The 21864-nt window shown below is 40.1% G+C and overlaps 1 protein-coding gene across 3 annotated transcripts in view; it reads left to right on the forward strand.

Moving 5' to 3' along the window:
• Positions 1-21864, forward strand: part of LOC120355288 — a 52063-nt gene that overhangs the window by 23170 nt on the left and 7029 nt on the right. The window lies entirely within an intron of this gene.

Here is a 21864-nt window from a genome sequence, read left to right on the forward strand (position 1 = left end):
AGACCAGGAGGAAATCGGTCATCGCGAGGAAACCAGAGATCTCCCCGGTTTTGTTTTGTATGTGGCGATCCCCAACATATGTCCTATGCTTGCCCAAAACGAGTAATGACTCCAAGATCAAGTCCCGGCAACCAGATAAACTGTACTACAACTACTAATGGCAGCAACAGTCATGGTTCCCCAAACGAGGAGAGGCCGGGAGTTGCCTCACTTCCCGGCCAGTAAATTTGGAAGCTAATGTCAAGAGAGTCCCCAGCATCAAGGCCATCCAGAGTGGGTTATATGTAACAATGAAAATCATGGGCTTGGCTAAGTCTCTACTAGTGGATACAGGGGCTGAAATCTGTGTTCTGAAGGAAGCGATTCCAGAAGTACTGGTAGCTGCAGGAGGCATGCAGGCTAGAGGAGTAACTGGAAACTCGCTAAGGATTCATGGCATTCAAGAGGTGGAATGTACAGCAGCCCAGCTACAAGTTAGACACCCTTTTGTAATAGCAGCTGTGGATATAGCCGGAGATGGATTGATTGGTTGGGATCTTCTGAAAAGACTTGGGGCTCTAATTGATGCAGACGAAGGAACGGTAACCTTCAGAGGAGTCCGGGTAGCAACCACACGGAGGTGGGCCGACATTGAATATAACTCAGTAAAGGATACCAGAGGTATAAGGGAAATGAAGGACAGCTGTACTCAGACTCTTTCTGTTTGCGATGTTGGAGTCCAGGTGGAAATAATGCCTAGAGTTGAGAAGGGCCAAATAGAGCAAGACAGCCTGGGACAGCCAGGCAAGGAAACTACAGCCAGCTCAACAGACCCGGAGCCCCTTTCTACTAATTCACGAAATTACAAGAAACAAAGACGACATCGAAAGCGCTCTAACCAACTTAACCCAGAAGCGGAAGCAAATGACCTGGATGGCTCACCAGCAACACAAGAAGAGTATGATCATCAGGAACTCAGCTTTGGAGTGAATGCTGTTTGCCACACCATTGTACCAGCCCAGTCAGAAGTGTTGGTGGAGGTACAAATTCAGCAGGAGTTCCAAGGAGAAGACCTGTTGATTGAACCTGTACCTCTGCCCTCAGGTTTGCGTGCTAGTAGAAGCATAAACCGACCAAGGAAAGGACAGACATTTGTGGGTGTGGTTAATCTAACAACTGCACCATTGGCCATCCACCGAAATCAACTCCTTGGAAATGCAGAGTACATCCAACAAGAAGAACCGAGTTGTCAGATAGCGTCAGTCACCAGCAGGGAAGAAAAAGAGAACCTTGAGCTTCAATTGACAGAGAAACTAAAACACCTACCTGTCAAGGATGCAAGGACTTTGGAAGAAGTGCTAAGAAAATATGCTAATGTATTTGAAGAGCCTGGAAGAGAAGGTTGCAGCATTAATGTGGAGCATCGCATTCCTGTGACCTCAGATCGACCAATCAGCAAACGGCCCTACCGGGTACCATATCACCTTCGACCAGTGGTAGAGGAACATCTTGCAGAGATGCTTGACAAAGGAGTGATTGTGCCTTCAACCAGCCCTTGGAGTGCCCCTGTGGTGTTGGTGAGGAAGAAAACCACTGATGGTACAGTCAAATACCGTTTCTGCACAGATTTTCGAGCCTTGAATGAAGTCACAAAGACAGATGCATACCCTCTACCCTTGATCAATGAGACCTTAGAAAGCCTGGGACGGAGTCGCTACTTTTCCACCCTAGATCTGCACAGTGGTTATCATCAGGTGCGCATCGCTCCGGAAGACCAGGAAAAGACCGCTTTTACCACTGTCGGAGGCCATTTTGAATATCAACGGATGGCCTTTGGCCTGACGGGGGCCCCTGCCACATTTCAGCGACTCATGGACAACTTGTTGGCTGAAATTAAGGGTATTGAATGTTTTGTTTACCTGGATGACGTAGTTCTGTTTAGTAGCACCATTGAACAACATGCAGTCAGGTTGACCCATGTTCTGGAACTGTTTGCTAGAGCAAATTTGAAGGCCAACCTTGGAAAGTGTGAGTTTGCCAAAGATTCTGTAAAGTATCTAGGACATCTGGTAACTTCCAAGGGTGTTCGAGCCGACCCAGAAAAAATCCAAGCAGTGAGAAACTTCCCACGTCCAACTAACATCAGGGAAGTACGTGGCCTGCTGGGGCTCTTCGGATACTATCGGCGATTTGTGCCAGATTTTGCTAGAGTCGCACAGCCACTGACCGAACTGACTAAGAAGGAGATACCTTTTGAGTGGGGAGCCAGCCAGGAGGAGGCTTTCCAGAATCTGAAAGACGCCCTATGTTCAGACCAAGTACTCATATTTCCAGACTTTGAACGACCTTTTATCCTGGCAACAGATGCCTCTGGAACTGCAGTGGGGGCGGTACTGTCACAACAAACTGAGGAGGGAGAGCGACCAGTAGCTTATGCAAGTCGCCAGCTCAACGCCGCCGAGCGCAACTACTCCACAACTGAAAGGGAGTTGTTAGCAGTTGTATGGGCTACCCGCCAGTTCCGCTGTTACCTGTTAGGACGAAAATTTACACTGGTAACTGACCATGCAGCCTTACGCTGGATGCTTAGCCTGCGTGACCCCTCTTCCCGTTTAACCAGGTGGGCCCTTCGGTTGGAAGAGTTTGAATATGATGTAATACACAAACCTGGAAAGAAGCACACCAACGCAGATGCTCTGAGCCGTGCTGTTATGAGTATCACCCTGCGCACTCTGGAAGAACCGGAAATTCTAAGTGAACAACTGAAAGATGCCTGGTGTCAGGGGTTGGTGAAGGAGGGTCGAGGAAGCAATAGACGAGGGGTGATATGGTGGACTGCTGGAAAAAGGGATTCTACCCAATGGAAGATTGCCACACCATCGACTCTCCGCACTCGTGTTCTGCAGCTATGTCATGATGCCCCATGGGCTGGGCACCCTGGCGTTGAGAGGACACTGCTACGTGTTCAACACCGTTATTTTTGGCCAGAACTCCAGAAAGATGTCCAGAAGCATGTTGGTGCATGCCATGAATGTGCCATGAGGAAAACGCCAAGGGCTCTGAAGGTACCATTGGAACCAGCATATGAACCAACCTATCCCTTGGAGATGGTGTCGATGGATATAGTAGGTCCACTGCCTACCACCCATAGTGGAAACCGCTATTATCTCAGCTTCATCGACCATTTTACAAGGTATGCTGAAGCAGTACCTCTTCCGGACCAGACTGCGGAATCGATTGCAGCAGCTTTTGTCACTCAAATTGTTGCACGCCATGGAGTCCCAACCAGGCTTATGAGTGACCAAGGAAGAAACTTCTTGTCAGTACTCTTCACTGAGACCTGCCGTCTGCTAGGAATCCAGAAAATCAAGACCACAGCCTACCATCCAGAAGGTAATGGCCGAGTTGAGAGACTTCATCGCACCCTCAATGAGTGCATGGCCCATTATGTGAAACGTGATGGACAAGACTGGGACAGATGGCTTCCCTATGCCCTCATGGCCTACCGGTCTGTTCCTCATTCCTCCACCGGGTACTCTCCCTACTACCTTTTGCACGGACGGGATATGATACTACCAGGGACTATCCCCATTCCAGAAGAGTTGCAAGGCCACTCTGTGGAGAACCATCTGAGAATACTCAAACGCCGCCTCCAGACAGCCTACCACAATGCCGCCAAGAAGTCAACTGAGGCAGCAACCAAGCGAGCAGAGGTGGCCAACAAAGGAAGGAGACACCGGGAGTTCAATGTTGGAGATATGGTTTACCTACATGAACCAGCGATTAAACCAGGAGATTCAAGTAAGTTCCATCGACCCTGGACAGGCCCTTACCGAGTCAGCCAGCGGATGTCGCCTGTCAATTACATGTTGATTTTGACGGATGGGCGACAGGTGAATGTTCACGTAAACCGACTGAAACCCTGCCTTCGGTCAGACCAGCAGGAAGTTGAGGATGACCCAATTCAAACCAAAGAAGACAACAATGATCAACATTTACCGGCAGAAAAGACAACCCTGAATGACCCTGCCAAGGAAGATCAAGAGGAACAGATATATTACTCACCCCCAGACGATGATGAAGAAGGGACAGATTTGGTTGTAGAAGAAGAAGAAGAAGAAGATGAAGAAGAAGGAGAAGAAGAAGAAGAAGAAGAAGTGGAAGAAGCGGAAGGAGAGGAGGATGTTTTTGAGGATCTGTTCCCGCCAAGCCCTGACTCCCCTGACCGGTTAGTTGGGGACACCACCTATGAACCTGAAGGGAGGGGACAAGCATCAACTCGAAGGTCTCCTTACCCCCTGAGAAGTCGCACAAGGACCATGACCTAAACATCCATAGGCAGGCAGAGTGACCTCTGAACTGAGTAGGGGGTTCCTCTGCAAGCTAACGAGTGGATGGTTCATCAAAACCTCTTGAAGGAGGTCCAAGAATAATGGGTGAGAGATAGAGTAAGATAAGAATTGTAACATGAATGGAAGAGGAAAGGGGAAGTGAAGAGGATTAGCAAAGTAGCAAGGAGTAATACCACCCTTAATGTTTTACAGGCCTTTGGGGTAGCCTGGCCAACATGGAAGAGTCTCGTCAGATGGGGGTGTGGTTTGTTCCTCACGGCGATGTCCTGTTGACTGGCCATCAGTGGAGGATCATGGTAGCCATCAACGTCACCGAGATTGGAGAAGGCCTTCATCAACTGAGACTCCGAACAACAGTCACCCAGGAACAACTTATCAAACTTTCCTCCCAGGACCCCATCTTTGGAGTGCACTCAGATGCGATGAAGAGAGTACAGAGTCTACAGGACGAGATGAGTGAGGTCCTCCAAACGCTCCACGACTTCCTGCCCCACAAGAGGACAAAGAGGGGACTCATCAACCTGGGAGGGAAGGTGTTGAAGTTGCTGTTTGGGACTGCAGAAGATGAAGATGTTCAACAGGCACAACGCACCTTGGAGCTGCTTCAACATCAGACAGGCGACATAATCCACCTTCAGCAGGAACATCTGACCATCACTCGGCAGCTGAGTCGCCAAACAAGGAACAACGCCGAGCAGCTCCACAACCTGGCATCAAGGGTGGAACAAGAGACAACCCAAGTAATCCAATGGTATTCAAGGCTACTCAACAAAACGAATTTGTTAGAAAAAACATTTAAGTATTTTGTAAATTCTTCATCTGTAGTAAACAATCTAGAATTAGTAGCTATTAAAGCATTGTTTGACTTAAAGAATATCCTTCGAGCCATTGAGGATATTGCTCAAGGGAAATTTACTGTGAGCCTGATCTCTCCTCTCGAATTGAGTAATTTATTAGAACGTGTGCAAAGTGAGCTCCCCCAAGATCTGAATTTCATTGCTGATACCAGTCCATCAAGTGTGTACGCGTTCTACCGTGTCGCGGAAGTTAGTGCATTGGCCATCGGTGGTCTGATCAAGATCCTAATAGACTTGCCCTTGTCAACTACCGGCCGGCGGTTTGAACTTTTCCGGGGATTGTCAGTCCCCATCATGTCGGGTGGTTCCAGTTTAGCCGTGAAGTACGTGCTGCAGCCTGACCACCTCCTGATCAGCCAAGACCGTGAGCATTATGCGGTTCTTTCGGGGGATGAGGTGACCCTGTGCCGCAAGGGCATCATCACCATATGCCCTATCACCAGGCCAGTATTCCGGAGGCATGAACCATCGTGCCTGAGCGCCCTGTTTCTGGGAGATGCTGGGGCTGCCGAGAGCCTTTGCCCCAAGACTGCAGTTATCAACCGACCTGCCGACACCTGGTACTTCGACCAGCCGAACACCCGCTGGATCTACAGCCTAAAGCAGGGCCGGCAGCTTGTGTCCCGCTGTCGACAAGGCGATACCTTCGCTGTTACCCAGATGAACATCCAGGGCAGTGGAGAGCTAAGAGCGGCATCAGGGTGCACCGTGTCCACTGACACCTATCAGCTGTACCCGAACACCAAATCCAGTGGGCAGACAGAGCTGATGAAGAGAGTGGTGGAGATTCCCATCCCACCACTGCTTGTTTTGGAGGCAGGGGAGGCGCAACCGACCGTTCAAGAAATCCAGGAGGCCATGGCGCAGACACGTGAGGAGGGCCATTACTGGCCAAGTCCATCTGGCAACGCAGAGACAACCCTTGACCATCTACAACAGGCTCTGACACAACTATCAGAGCAGAAACAGCAGACTCAGACCATGGGGTCTCTGGCAGTGGCGGCGCTAGTGATCCTGGGGATCACCATGCTTGGGGCTGTTCTGGGGCGGTTCTTGTGGCAGAGGAGTCAACAGCAGAGCAATCCCGAGCCTGAATTGGGCAATCCCGGACCCGAGGGGGTCGCTCCACCAACCAGCTTTGCAGACCATTCCAGGGGTACCACCACTGACTGATATCGCGGAACATCAAAGTGTCATCAAGTGAACATCAAGTGCTTAGTGCAAGTGAGAGGAGCCAGTAATCCAGAGTCACCACCTTCCTTTAAGGAGGGGGTAGTGTAAATGTGTGAATACAATTAAAGTGTATTTGTGTTAGTGTACGGAAAGCACAGAGCGGCGCAACCTCCTCTCTCACTCTTTCTCTCTGACTACCTCTTCCGTCGCAGTCACTGTCAGTTGGTGCTAGGTTACATCTATTGTTTCGATGGAGGAGCGCATTTCCGACAGTGACCGGCGACTCTGTTGCAATACATTTTGATCGGCTAATTGAAATTACGATCTGAATAAATCGATCAGACGTAGTGCAGTGCCAGCCATGGCTAGTTCTATCCGGAGCCGTCTAACTCTCATAGCTTACTTTGGTGAGTAATTACTCAATTCAAGAAAAATTCACTCATACTACCCCTATTCAAAATTCACAGATCGATTCATATTATCTCTTCCAAAGTCTATTTTCATGGTTTATTCGAAATTACTGAGAGAGAGAAAGAGAGGAGAGAGAAATGGCAATTTTACATTTGATTTCTATAGAGGTTTAATAAATGTTTGAACAAAGGATTGTGAGCATCGTCTTCTTTAGTCGATTATTCTTGAAATGATTATTAATGAAATGATTTGATTATTATTAGGATTATGATTATTAATAGAAATGATTATTACTTGATTTATGTTTGATTACGGCTTCGCTTAGAGTTTAATGTTAATGATTGATGCTCTGATTAAGTCGATGACTGCTTAAGGACTTTGATTAGTAGTTGATTAAAGTTTGGAATAAATTTGATTAATTATTGAATTAATTTTTGGTTATTGTTAAGATTAAATTTTGGTATAAATTTGATTTATTATTGGAATAATTTTGAGTTATTAAGGAGATTGAATTTTGACAACTGTTTGGTATAATGGATTTGATTAATTATTGAAATAATTTTTAGTTATCGATAGGATTAAGTTTTGATTCATGTTTGGAATAATGTTGATTGATGCTCGGTTTAATGATGATTAATGTTTAGTTTAGGGAATAATAATTGTATTTGATGTTCTGATTCTGAATTTGATTGCTTAAGGGATTTGATTCGTGATTGATTAATGTTTTGTTTAGTTCACTGATAACGATTGATGATATGATTAAGAATTGGGTTTACCTTATTGAGAATTAAGGAAGTTGAACATTGTTATGTTAATGAAATTCCATTTGATGGAGCGCGTCCAGAATTGATTGGAAGGGGAAGACTGAGGGTAACAGTCCTGTTAGGTTAATTGTTAATTTTCATGGTTTCCTTGTTTAAAAATATATTTGTTGAGTCAAAATACTGTTGTTTTATCGGTATGAAAGTGATTTTATTATTTTGATTAATTACCGCTAGTAGTGTAATAATGGGGGTTCTAGGACCAGAGCTAGTAGTGTAATAATGGGAGTTCTAGAACCAAAAGTTGATTGTTAATTTGTATGGTTAGAGTTTGTCATTTTCGAGTCTTTTGATAATAGTTATACTGGAATTATATATTTACTTATTTTATTAAGAATTAGAACTTATTCTGATGATGACTAATTTTCAAGTGAACTTTTGTTAGAGGAGGCACCTAGTGAGGTCCTGAATAGTAATTATAGACTCTACAAACTAGAAATATGAAAAGCAATTAAAATAAAGATTTTGAATTGAAATTGCAATTATGATGATTACTGTAGCAGATATCGAATAGATGTCAGTAGTGTTGCTAATAATTGGAACTTTTATGTTTATGATGGTGAATAAAATTGTATCTTTTCACCTGCATTTGTGTAATTTTTATTGATTTGGTAGTTGTAAGACCTTGATTGTAAGGGTAGCCTTGAAGGGTTCTGCGACGGTTACAAACTGGTTTCATTAATAGCTTCTTGCTCCTCGCTCTCTCTCTCTCTCTCTCTTTCACTCTCACTGCTGCGATCAATCTGACGTAACAGCAGTCCCGCTAGCCGTGTTGCTGCTGCTGCTATCAATATCTTCTCTTCTTCTCTCTTCTATTAAATAATGACCCCACGCTTTCGTATCTATACCGTTTGATTCAATGTATCTTTTTGTGTCAAATGGTGATAATGCAACTTTGGCACACGATATTTGATAAATATCATGTGAATAACTGTGTAATTGTGAAAAGCATTCACGTTGAACTAATCTATCTGTCAGGCATCTCATGTACATGTCATATCTTAGTTTATTGTTTATAATTGTTCTTGCTACGCCTTTAGCTGCGTGCTTGCTAAACTTTTCATAAGAACTATCCTTAATACTACTACTATTATTACTACTACTACTACTACTGTTACTGCCGCTACTAGTACTACTGCTTAGTACATATTCAAAACTGTAAAGTTTTGCACGAAGTCCGCAAAAAGCCGTAATAATGCCAGATTTTAATTCATCTTTAAATGTGCCAGGCACACCATGGTTCAATTGACTATAACAACAATGTGTGACAGGATAAGCACTTGTGTCAAAATGTTGAAGATTTTGTTTGATAACTGCATAGATATCGTCCGATTTGATATGATATAGCAACGAGTCTGTATCGCTCATGCATAATTTAACACAGCTTGGATCGAACATTTTCAAGAAAATGTTGTAGTGGAAATTGAACATTGTAAATTTACTCAAATCAAGAATTGAAAAACCAGCATAAATTGGACGATCTAATTTTATTTCTGTTTTACACATTTGTACAGCGACAATGTCTTTGTCAAACACAATCCATCGTTTACAGCTTGGTTTTGCAATCAAACTTTCCAATTTTTTCTGACAAGTGATTAGCTTAAAATCTATTCTTTTCCTATTATTCTCCATCAACTTTCCGAACAGACTATTTGAAAGAAATTTAAAGAGGGTACGTTCAAATGAATTTTTTGCTTCCTTTCTCAGTTGCGCATTCAAATCAATAAACGGTTTAAGCCAGTACGACTGATGAAAAGCGATTACTCTATGTACAGCAGTCAATTTCATGCCCAAGCTTAAATAAAGTTTCAAATTTCTATAGTGGAGTACATATCGTTTACGATTATAAAGGGTGGCTAAAAGACGTGATGACGCGGTGGCGGAGGCGGCTGTGTCGGGAGACGGGCGGCGCGCGGCCGCTTCTCTGCGCAGAGCAACAGTGTTGTCTGTTTGATATGGAGAGAACAGGTTGTAAGGCGGCTGATCTTTTAATGGTGCCAGGGGGAAGCTGTAATGTAATTCGTGTAAATTAACTGGATAGGACAGGTCTGCTTCAATTATATAGCCAGTCTCGGCTTCATCGTGTATGCTTGTAAAATCGCCTAAAGCCGTAATTTCATCTTGTGATAAAAATCTGAAATTTGATTCAGGTAGCTTGTAGGCAATCATTGTATGTGTGTATAAGCTTGTACAATCAAGATAGAGCAAAAAACTATTTTCAATAGCTGGGTTATAATTTGCGCCCATATATTTATTGTTTGCGACTGCATGACGGTGGGGAATAACTGACAGACCACCACGTAAACCAGATTCTATGAGCAAGTTCATATCAGCATTGCTAATTAATTCTAAACGTACTTTAGTCAAATATGACATTGCATTCAACGAAAAATGCGGTAACGATACAAAGTGTGATACATCCAGTTTGTAAATTGTAAAAAATACAGTCCTAAAATTTTGAAAAATATCTGCCAGCAGTAAGCAATCTGACAAAAGGTAGAGATCATGATATTCACCCAATGAGTTTATGTTAAATTCGCGCCAAACTTTCTGTGCATGCTCGTAATCGTCTACTTGCAATGCTGTATTACTAAGTGTACTGTAAAATGAGTCAATTGCCGGCAATTGCTGTTCTTCAAATTTTTCAGCATCTGTTATGTACTGATACGGGTACATGCCTTTACGTAGTAAAAGTTTTTGTTGATTTTTATCGTTGAATATTTTACACATTACTTTGAAATTAGTATCGATGTTTTCTGTATCACTTGCAAGATTGGCAACAAGTGACTGTAGACTTGAGCTTAAGAATTGATAGCTGTCAAGGAAACGTACTCGATCTATTGTAATTGTGAGGAATTTTTCCGATGAGTTTGCAATACAATCAATTTTCTTCTTTCGTCCTGCTAATGCCTTAACAATGAAATGACTATCATATCCGCGAAAATTATGAAAAAAACAGTTTAATAGTTTTGGTGCTTTTGCATTTAAATTACATGACTTGTGCGTTGCACCGAGAAAATTTCCTGTTGTATGAGAATGGTGCCTAATACAAATTTCGTTGGCTTTAAATTCATCGTTGCACAAGAAACATACTGTACTATTGTTAAAAGCTAATAATTGTTCTTCATTTAATTCAATCATGGGCACTTCTTGTTGCATATCAATGGAACAGTTTCGACCTATGGCAATGATCTCATCAAGAAATTGTTCAATAATTTTCTCGCCAACACTTGTAGCTCTATAAACGCGTGGGCCGTAGAATATTTCACCTGATTCGTCTAAAATAATAAACGCATAGCCGCAAGCAACATGTTTTTGTGTTTTCCTTGTAAAGCTATTTCCTATATCAGTTCCGAGCAAATCATCAACATTTTCATCGTTATCGTCATCGAGCTCACCGTTATTTGTTGGTACAATAAAACTTTCAAAATCGGCAAATGCAATGTACTTATTTATTAGTGTGTACGAAAAATTTTTAAACTTTAACATTTCACCCTGTTTAGGTAGTACTGTTCTTTGTATTGCAAATGTTGAACACAAATCCATATGTTTTTCTAGATTGGTTTTTCCATCGCAATTTGCATGCCGGTTAGTTGTAAATTTGTTAAAACAATATGGACAAATGAACACTTGACCATTATGCAAAGACAAGTGATGACTCAGTAGCTGTGACAATCCGTTATACCCTTGACACATGTTTATCAGAACATAATGCAATTTTTTCGGCGTTGTATCATTTGACAATAGTAGAAGATTGATTTTATGTTTGCGTTGTCTATAAATTGAACAACGGTACGGGAAAAACTTTTTTTTAGCAGCATCATAAGCAATCACTGTTATAGAAATGTTTAAATTTTGCACTTCAAATTTTTTAATGTCATGCACTGTAGTAGGAAACTTAATACCGGTCAAATTTAGATTATTTTCAAATTGCATCAGATAGTCAACATTCATATTTCTATGTCTGTAATGAAAATAGCTAAGTACACTCCATACAAAACATTTACTATCATTTGTGTTTTTTACATTTATAACGGCTCTTTTTGCTTTTATAAAAGCAGGTGTTTCAATGTATGTACTATTTCCGCCAGCTAAAGGATTGTAACAAGTAATATTCAAATCAAATGAAATGATTCTAACTACAGACCAACCACTGCCGTACCTAATAAATTTATCAAGCGTTGATTCAATTTTCTCTACACCACTAATAAATTGGTCTTGCAAAATATCTAATTGTTCATCAACATTAATTAACAATGACGTATAACTGTAAAACGATGCGTTTGTCATAGTTTCAACGATTTCTTCTTGTTGCGATTGATCGCTGCTGCTGCCGCTATCAACATTTACTTTTTTCAATTGAACAGTTGTAACAAAATACCATTTAATATTTTTGTCAAAATTATCACTTTCTTCAACAATTAATTCAATTACTTTCGGCTTTAAAATTTGCAATAATGTTTGAACAACATCAATGAATAATTTTCTAAAAACAAATCTGTAGCGAACTGCACTCGAATTTATGCTAGTACTTCGTTCAATAGTATAATCCATAGTTTTTTGATTTTGCTAGTAGTAGTAATAGTAGTAGTATTAGTAATAATAGGTTTTTGCCGTCTTACCGCTTTGAAGAGCTTGTTTGCTGCGGGTCAATGTTTTCAACTTCGTTGTCGATTTTAGTAGCAGTAGCGTTCACGATCCTCGGTTGCGATGAGTTTGTCACGTCTAGCAGAATCAGTGACGATGATGATGATGCTTCCGCTTGCTGACCACTATTGCGACTGGACTGTTGCAATGATGAGTCCGCGCTCACACCAGCCACATCAATTTGGCGGCCTCTGCCCTGAGCGATGAAGCGTCGTTGATTGGCAAAATAAATGCCGTGGCCCCGACCGCCACGTTTTGGCGTATCGCACGCTGTGGAAAAGTGCACACGTTTTGCCGGCGGCGATTCGCTGCTGTCAACCACGCTCCATTCCTCACTTGCCATTTCCACCTCCACCTCCTTGTTGTGCGCTATCGACTAAACCAGGCTGAAAAACAAACATATAGAATGAAATAATTGTATAGAATAAAATGACTGTGTGTGTGTGTGTGTGTGTGTGTGTGTGGTGTGTTGTGTGTGTGTGTGTGTGTGTGTGTGTGTGTGTGTGTGTTGTGTGTGTGTGTGTTGTGTGTGTGTGTGTTGTGTGTGTGTGTGTGTGTGTGGTGTGTTGTGTGTGTGTGGTGTGTGTGTGTGTGTGTGTGTGTGTGTGTGTGTGTGTTGTGTGTGTGTGTGTGTGTTGTGTGTGTGTGTGGTGTGTGTGTGTGGTGTGTGTGTGTGTGTGTGTGTGTGTGTGTGTGTGTGTGTGTGTGTTGTGTGTGTGTGTGTTGTGTGTGTGTGTGTGTGTGGTTGTGTGTGTGTGTGTGTGTGTGTGGTGTGTGTGTGTTGTGTGTGTGTGTGTATACATTTATTTGCAAATGCACGAATGATCATAAATCAGATAGTATATTTTTCCAGTTTACTTCAAGCACAATTATTATTACCTCCTCAGCCGGCATATTTGTTTGCAGTTGTTAGACAATTGTTTTCAAAATTTACATTTATTTGCAAACGCACGAATGATCATAAATCAGATAGTATATTTTTCCAGTTTACTTCAAGCACAATTATTATTACCTCCTCAGCCGGCATATTTGTTTGCAGTTGTTAGACAATTGTTTTCAAAATTTACATTTATTTGCAAACGCACGAATGATCATAAATCAGATAGTATATTTTTCCAGTTTACTTCAAGCACAATTATTATTACCTCCTCAGCCGGCATATTTGTTTGCAGTTGTTAGACAATTGTTTTCAAAATAGAAATTAAAGTAGTCAAATTGTTTACTGCCGCTTTTTCAGTTTGATTGTTAGAGTATAACATTTTAATCATATTTGTTTTTCAATCAGCCGATGAAAACACTCGCAAAACTTGTTGCTAATTTTTTTACAGTTTGTAAATTAATTTAAAAAAATAGTTCATTATACTTACGTGTTGTTTGTTGGTGTGACTGCTTCTTCGCTTGTTGCAGCCGCTGCTTTATCGGATTGTTGCTTGTCCATTTGCACTGTGCATGAAACGTCACACTATAATCGAATGCAAGCAATATCATGTCGCTCGATGCTTTTATAATTTTGCGCCGCTCGGTACCATCAACTGTCAGTTTGTTATCACGCAGAACATGTGGGGGTTGCAATAATTATATAAGTATGCATATGCACTGCACAATGAATAAATTAATATCTTTCACTCAGCTAGCAGATGTTAAGTCCTTTACAGAGTCATGCAAGGTGCACACATTTTGGCCGTTCCTTAAGAAATTTGCAAACGTTTCCTTATCAGTGTTCCGCACATCTGTACTAAATTTCGCATACAACATATGCACAAAACAGATATACTTTCTTTGAACTTCTTACCATCTATATTCATCAAGTTGATAATATATAATGACGAAAAACTGCGTCCTTCTGTTAGTATCAGTTTGAAACTCCAACAACACTACGACGATGTCAGCAGATCAATCCTCGCCTATGGCAGCGCCAAACAACAGCGGAACCAATGTAAGTTTATTTTCCATTTACTCAACTAGCATACTCACTTGAAATACATTCTTCTAATCCAACAGTAGTTTTCTGTTTGTTGACAGTTTTCTTCTCATACAAATTTAGCAAACTAATGTTATCAGTCTTTTTCAACTGAATACTTCTATCATATAAATAAAGTTCTTCTAATGTGCTCCTAAAACTGATTAGCTCACTCTAGGCGGATGTCTTTGTTGTTCTTCACACTTAACTGCCTTCACTGTCATCCCATCAGTTTTTTCAACTGAATACTTCTATCATACAAATAATGTTCTTCTAATGTCCCCTAAAACTGATTAGCCCACTCTAGGCGCATGTCTTTATTGTTCTTCACACTTAACTGCTAATTAAAACTGGAATACTTATCACACACGCACTACTAATAGGTTATGTCTTTATCATCTTCTTCTTCTTCTTCTTCTCTTCTTCTTCTTCTTCTTCTTCTGCTTCGCAACTTTTTTTTAACAAAATCGCAATTTGGCGATGATTGAATGTGTAAATCCCTCAATTGGTATTTATTGATCGATGTGTCTGCCCACATACGACAACCACTGCAAATAAGACCAAATCCATTCGAATTTGAAAAATCAATACCATAATAAAATCCCTCACTTGCTAACTGTTTGAAATTTTTCGGCAAACATTCCATTTTCATAAATGAATTTTCACGTTCGTATTGTTCATTGTAGTCTGGGTTTTTCTGAAAAGTTGACGTTGTACGAATATTACCAACAAGATAATTGTTTATGAAGCCGCACTTCGGTGACCATTTTTTATGTTCAAAAATAGCATAATCACTCACTTCCCAATTTTCCAAAACTACATTGCAAAAAACACATTTTGTTCTATCGAAAACTTTTAAAAAGTAGAAGCCGGCCTCTGCTAAATGATTCGGTTTTGGATATTGATGCGGCCAAATAGTTTTATTACCTTTAAAAAATGAGTCAAGCCTATCGATTTCTTTAAAGTAATTTACCGCTTTCTTCTCATCACTATCGTTGTTGTCACTGTTGATGATGTCACTGTTGTTGGAACAATGAATGCAACGCTTTCTTGCTCGCGGCAACATTTTCAATCACCAACTGAAAAAAAAAAAAAATAATATATTTTTGCTTGATTTTTTCTACAGCACATTTACACTAACGAGTTGTGGTCCGAGGACGGGGCAATGGCTATGCTGGAGGCTGAACTATTGCGAAGCGACGCCGCACCTGCCGACGCCGGCGTCGAACTGTTTGATGAAGATGATTCATTATTGGAACTATTGACCAGAGCTGAGAACCAACTAAAGGAACAAAAGCATCGCCCAGCACCCTCCCCCTTCATCGCCGCATTGCCAGCAGCTTGTGGTATACACGTCGCCACCACCCGCCACCCGAGCTGCTGCGATCCCCCCCGCCTTCACATCACACCAACAAGTCCGGATACCCCCCGCCCCCACAACAAGAATCTCCCCCGCCTTCACCGTCACATCACAAGTCCGGATACCCCCCGCCACCACAACAAGAATCCCCCCCGCCTTCACATCACACCAACAAGGTTGTCCCCCCGCCGCTGCCTCCACCGCTCATCCTTATAGTCGTCCACGCGCAATCTTAGGATCTAACTCTATGCGTCATGAATTCGATTTCGATGGGCTGATAAGATTTTCAGATCCATCCCGACGTCGTACAATTGCGTTAAAACATTTATCCGATGCATTTCAGTATCCTGTTTTAGGTGCGCGTGTTGTGCGCTCCTTCAACAAGGATGCTGTTATCATTAGGGTAGCAAATGTAGGACGTCGGGGCAACGAAGATGCCGAAATTGAAACATTCATGCCGCATAGATTTACTGCTAAGATTACGCGTGCGAATGTACAGTCATTTAATTCAGGTTGCCACAATTTAATAATGCAAGTTGTTCACAGCGAAGGTCGTTCCTCTGATATAAGGCTGAATCGACGGTCGCGACAGCGGCCGTAGATTCAGCTGATCAGAGGAACATTTTTAAATTAATAATATTTAAAATTTTAATTTTTTTTTTTTTTTTTTTTTTTAATTGTGGCAATTTGAATTAAAGGATTAGGTTTCTTTTTCTTCTTGTTCAAATATAATAAATTATATATATATATATATATATGTTGATTATTGCACTTCATTTAACTTACCTTGTGTGTGTGTGATCAACAACTGTGCACAACTGATGTACAAACATTGTTCTGCATGACTATTTATAGACAAAGGTTAATGACTCATGGACATGCATAGCTGCACACATGCGTCATACATGAATGCATTCAGTTGCATGTCACTGCAAACTTAGTTTGCCAGCAGACACGATGGGAGTCAAGTCAATAGGACAAGAAATGAAAATAATCATACTATTTGTTACATTCATAATATACACAATTAGTATGATATTACTCTTATACTATACTCTGAGTACTTGTACATTGCACAATATTAGAGTTGAAAATGTGTTAAATTTTTCATCATTAAACCAAACTGTAAAAGACAGCAGCAGCAGCAGTACTGCCAATTTAAGCGTAAAAGCTTATAATAAAGCACATATATTATCTTATATAAAACTATGTGTTCAATCTCAAATGAATTATAAAACATCGAAATTATTTGATGATGGACTAGACAAATGGTATGCTTATATGAATGATCAACGTAAGGTTATTTGTAATTTTTTTAACAATTATACAGCATTGAACAGTTGTATAAACATAAACCCATCGTCTGGTGATAGTATTTCGAATTTTCTACTAATAACAACATTACAACTTTGTAATATTTTTGATAGTGAGCCGGAGCCGACAGCAGGTCTTAAGGGGATTAACTAATTTCTATTTAGTCAGGTTTCAACATTGCTATTGAAAGGATGGTAGCAAAAAAGACTTGTCGTCGTCGACGAGTGCGACGTAAAATTGGTACTGGTATTTTATCGAAACTTAGCGGATTTGCATCAACCGCCCTTAATAAAATTGTCGATACATTACCCCTGGAGTTGCATATCCCCTCCTACCGCTTTTGCGGACCCGGCACCAAATTAGATAAAAGATTAAGGAGGGGGACAAAGGAATAAATAGTCTGGATGAAGCATGTAAAGAGCATGATATAGCGTATGCGCAGAATAGTGATAATTCGTCGCGAAATGTGGCCGATCGTCGTTTGGCTGATAAAGCATGGTCTGTTTTTAAAAATCCAAACACAGGTTTAACTGAAAAAGCAGCCGCATACTTAGTTACAAATTTGATCAAAGCTAAAGCTGCCTTTGGCGGGGGTAGAGTACAACGGAGGCGGCGGCGGCGGAATAATAGAAGAGAAGGTTGGAAAAATAATTCATCACTACAAGAACAAAGAAGTGCACATTTACGACAAAAAGCAATTAAACATTTAAGTAAGCACATAGCTGGTCAAGGTTTTTATTTAAGACCATATGCACCCTTGTATAAAGGCGGTAGAATCATTGAAACACCTTCACAAAGAAGAAGGACAACAAAGAAGAAGAGGACGAGGAGGAGGAGAGCGCCAAAGAAAGTGAGAAAATGAAGATTAATATACAAGGACCACTGTCAAATTATGATCTACAAGATTGGGCTGATATTTTAGATATTAAATTGCGTGGTATTTATATGATTGATACATTGCCAAAAAGAATTAATTTAAATGAAAAATCGATCATAAATTTAGACTCGATCATGAACAGTGGAACACACTGGGTGGCTTACAAAAAACATGCACAAAAAGTATATTATTTTGATCCAATTGGTAATTTACAGCCGCCCATACAATTGATAAACTATTTCAAACAACAACCAAATGTTGAAATTTATTTCAATTATGATCAATTACAAACACTAAATAGTAATGTATGCGGTCATTTTTGTCTTTTATTTCTTGCAGATGCGTTATAGCAGACAGTTCACTTGTAGATGTGTATGAAAGAAGGTGGTGGTAAAACAGTAGTACGCAATGGTTGTAATAACATTATCATCTAAAGACCGTAGCAGCAGCAGTTGTTTAATTGAAGTACTTCCCACTGTACTAGAGCTAGACGCACGCTATCAATATGAAATTGGTTTGATTAATTTATGGACATACAATAGTGTACCGAATATAATTAAAAATGTCAACTCATCTTTTAAGTATGGTGATAGCTTGATTGATTTGGATACAGGCTCCTACGAAATTGATCGTATAATAAATGAAATAAAGAGAAAATTGAACGTTGATAGTTCAAATCTAATTATACAAGGAAATAATACGACAATGCTATGTGAATTGAAAGCGGATAAAGATGTTGATTTAACAATGAACACATCACTAGCCGATATACTCGGTTTTGATAGAGAAATTCTTGCAGCAAATAAATGGCATTATTCTAAACGTTTAGTATCCATTACAAATATAACATCGTTCCAGGTTACTTGTAATATTGCATGCGGCAGTTATCGAAATGGGCAAGAGGTTCATACAATTTTCGAATTCCTACCAAAGGTTGCACCTGGTTTTCTAATAAATGAATCACCATCGCCAATTATTTACTTTCCATTAAACACGCACAGAATTCAATCTATTGTAATTCAAGTAGTTGATCAGAATGGTAAACTAGTTGATTTCCGCGGCGATAGTATAACAATAAGAGTACACATTAGAAAGAAGGAATAGAGAGAGAGAGAGGCGGTGATGGATCAAGCATGTGTTAGAATGATGTGAGCATTAGTCACGCAAACAACACAAGCGAGAGAGCAAGAAGCGCTACAGAATGGGTTTTGTTGTGTATAACAACCTAGGCGCAAGGAGGGTGTGGAGTGGTGGCGGTAGGACTGCTTTTAGCATGCAGCAACCGACACCGGTTAGTACTTATCAGTCCGTGAAACTGATAACACATAATCGAGCAAGGTTTTTAGAAAAGCTTGGTTTTAAAGTGAATTGGAAATATGTCGTCAAAACACGCGGCGGCCGCAATTAGTGACATACTAAATGTTGAACAAGACATACACTATTATTCAGATATAACAAAATTTGATTATCATACGCATGCGCCGTATGGTAATTTGAAATTTAATAACAATGATGAAATACGTTTGTCGAAATCGTCTCATGACCTTATTTCATTAGTTGCAAAATCTTTTCTTATTGTTGAGGGGAAAATTACATGTACAAAACCGCCGGCAAAAGACAAACCTGATGATCCGCCGGTCGAGGCTGTATATACGCTCAGTTCAAATGCAGTAGCACATATGTTTGATGAGATACGATTTGAGTTGGCAGGTACAGTCGTTGCAAAGAGTCGACTAGTAGGTATTACTTCTACTATTAAATCATATTTAGTGAAACAACTAAACGATAAAAATACATATAATTTAGCAGGTTTCACTGATAGTGCATCAACACTAACTAATAATACTTTTGCTTATTGCGTACCGTTAAAATTACTTCTGCCATTTTTCGAAGATTTTCAACATGTAATTTTGAATATGAGACAAGAGCTTGTGCTTTTGAGATCCGCAACAGATATTAATTGTATTCAGTCGCCGCAAGCAACATCAATGTCATTGGAAATAACAAAATTGCTTTGGAAAGTGCCCTATATTCATGTAGATGATCATTTAAGATTGAAATTTCTGAAAATTGTCGATCAGGATAGGCCATTGAAAATTGCATTCAGAAAATGGGATATCCACGAATATCCTCAGCTGCCGAACAGTGTTAGCACGATTTGGACTATAAAGACGGCTTCAAAAGCTGATACACCGCGATTTGTAATATTAGCATTTCAGACAAACAGGAAAAATGTAATGGGAAAGTCAATGTCGAAATTTGATATGTGCAAATTGCACGATGTTAAACTTTTCCTGAATAGTGAATATCTGCCGTATGATCGTATAAATGGAAACAAACAACTTTTGTACAAAATGTTTATTGAATTTGCGCCCAGCTATTATAATTTAGGACTTCATACTGATTATGGTACAGTTGTAGATTATAAAACTTTTACTGATTGCTGTCCAATAATTGTACTAGATTGTTCACATCAAGCTGATCATTTAACATCGTCAACAGACATTCGATTGGAAATGGAGTTTACAGAAAATGTGCCAAATTTAACGACTGCATATTGTATTTTGATAAGTGACACATTAGTAGAATACAAACCATTGAGCGCATTAGTTCGTGAAGTACAGTAATTTGACGCAAGAGCGAGCTATGCATGACGCTAGGAGGGGGGTATATAAAAGTGCGTGTATGAACAGTAATTACATCAGTGTTCAGTTGTAATGTGTTCTAATAGCTTGAATAATAACATAGATATTCCTCAGTCGTCGTCGTCGTCGTCGTTATCATCATTATCATCATCATTGTCATCATTGACAAAAGCAAAATTTGATGCATTTGTACATAGAATGTGTGCATGCACCGACGGACAACAGAAAATGGACGATGATGAGCAAGTATCAACAAAATTTCGAGACTTTGGCATACAATGCGACTTGGATAAAGAAGAAGAATTGGAGAAGGAGGCAGCAAGAATTAAGGAGGAGGAGGAGAAGAGTAAAGAAGAATGGGACAGGAAAAATGATGACATTGATTTTGCTGTAGTCGAGTTTCATTTTTTCAAAAGTGATGATAATTTTATCATTATTAAAGAGGTAGCCATAATCGATTACAAACTACGTCATGTTGTGCTACACTTTAAATCACCATTTCCGAAAACATTACTGAGTAGAAAAATGTACCGTGATGTCAGCTGGCTTGAACATAACTATCATAAAATTAGATGGGACCAAGGCGACTTAATTTACACTGACGCGCTGCTTGCTTCATATTTGCAAAATTATACCACAATCTATACAAAGGGAAGAGAAAAAACACAGTTTTTGAAAAGGTTACACGACAATGTGCTTACTATGCCGGAGGATATTCAAAAACCAGACTATACAATGTTTGAAAATTCTTGGTGTTTTAGTGTATGCAAAATTCATAACAAATCGTCCAATGCTCGGTGTGCGCTGTTCAGTGCGTATCATTATTTGACAATCTTGATGTGTAACAAGCAAACAAAGGAGAATAGTGCTGCTGCTGCTTCAATGCCTACAAAAAATATGAGTTCATTGAATCGTAATGCTGCTGATATCGATTATACATGCGAAAATAATAGAATGGAAAGTATGAAACATTGTAAGCTGTTAACTAAACAACGAAAACGCAACTATGCCCGACAAGGTTTTTATTTTGATGGGGAAAGCATACTGTGTGTTTATTGTGGATTTGATTTGATTTCGCATAAAGCGAGAGTATGCAGTCTGACCTGTAGCGAAAATGTAGGTGGAAGGGAGAAGCGAAAAGCAATAAATTTCACTGTTCTAGTACCACTCATTTAGTGTACCTTCGGTAGCAGCAGATTGAAGAGCTATAATGAATCCACAAACTTGGTCTTATGCGCCAGAATGTTTAGAAATTAAATTACAAAACTACATTGAATGGTATGATTTGTGTCAAAAAGCAATAGAGACAAAAAACAGTAGTATTGCTAGACAATTGAAAGCAATATTTCTAAATACAGTTAATATTAACGATATCAGTGATTACTTAGCTTATTACAGACCCTTTAGTTTGAATGTAAACAAGCTAATAAGAATTGAAGAAGAAATTTTAAGATCGCTAGAGGTGAAC

Source organism: Nilaparvata lugens, chromosome Y, assembly GCF_014356525.2.
Source record: "Nilaparvata lugens isolate BPH chromosome Y, ASM1435652v1, whole genome shotgun sequence".
NCBI classification, from domain to species: Eukaryota; Metazoa; Arthropoda; class Insecta; order Hemiptera; family Delphacidae; genus Nilaparvata; species Nilaparvata lugens.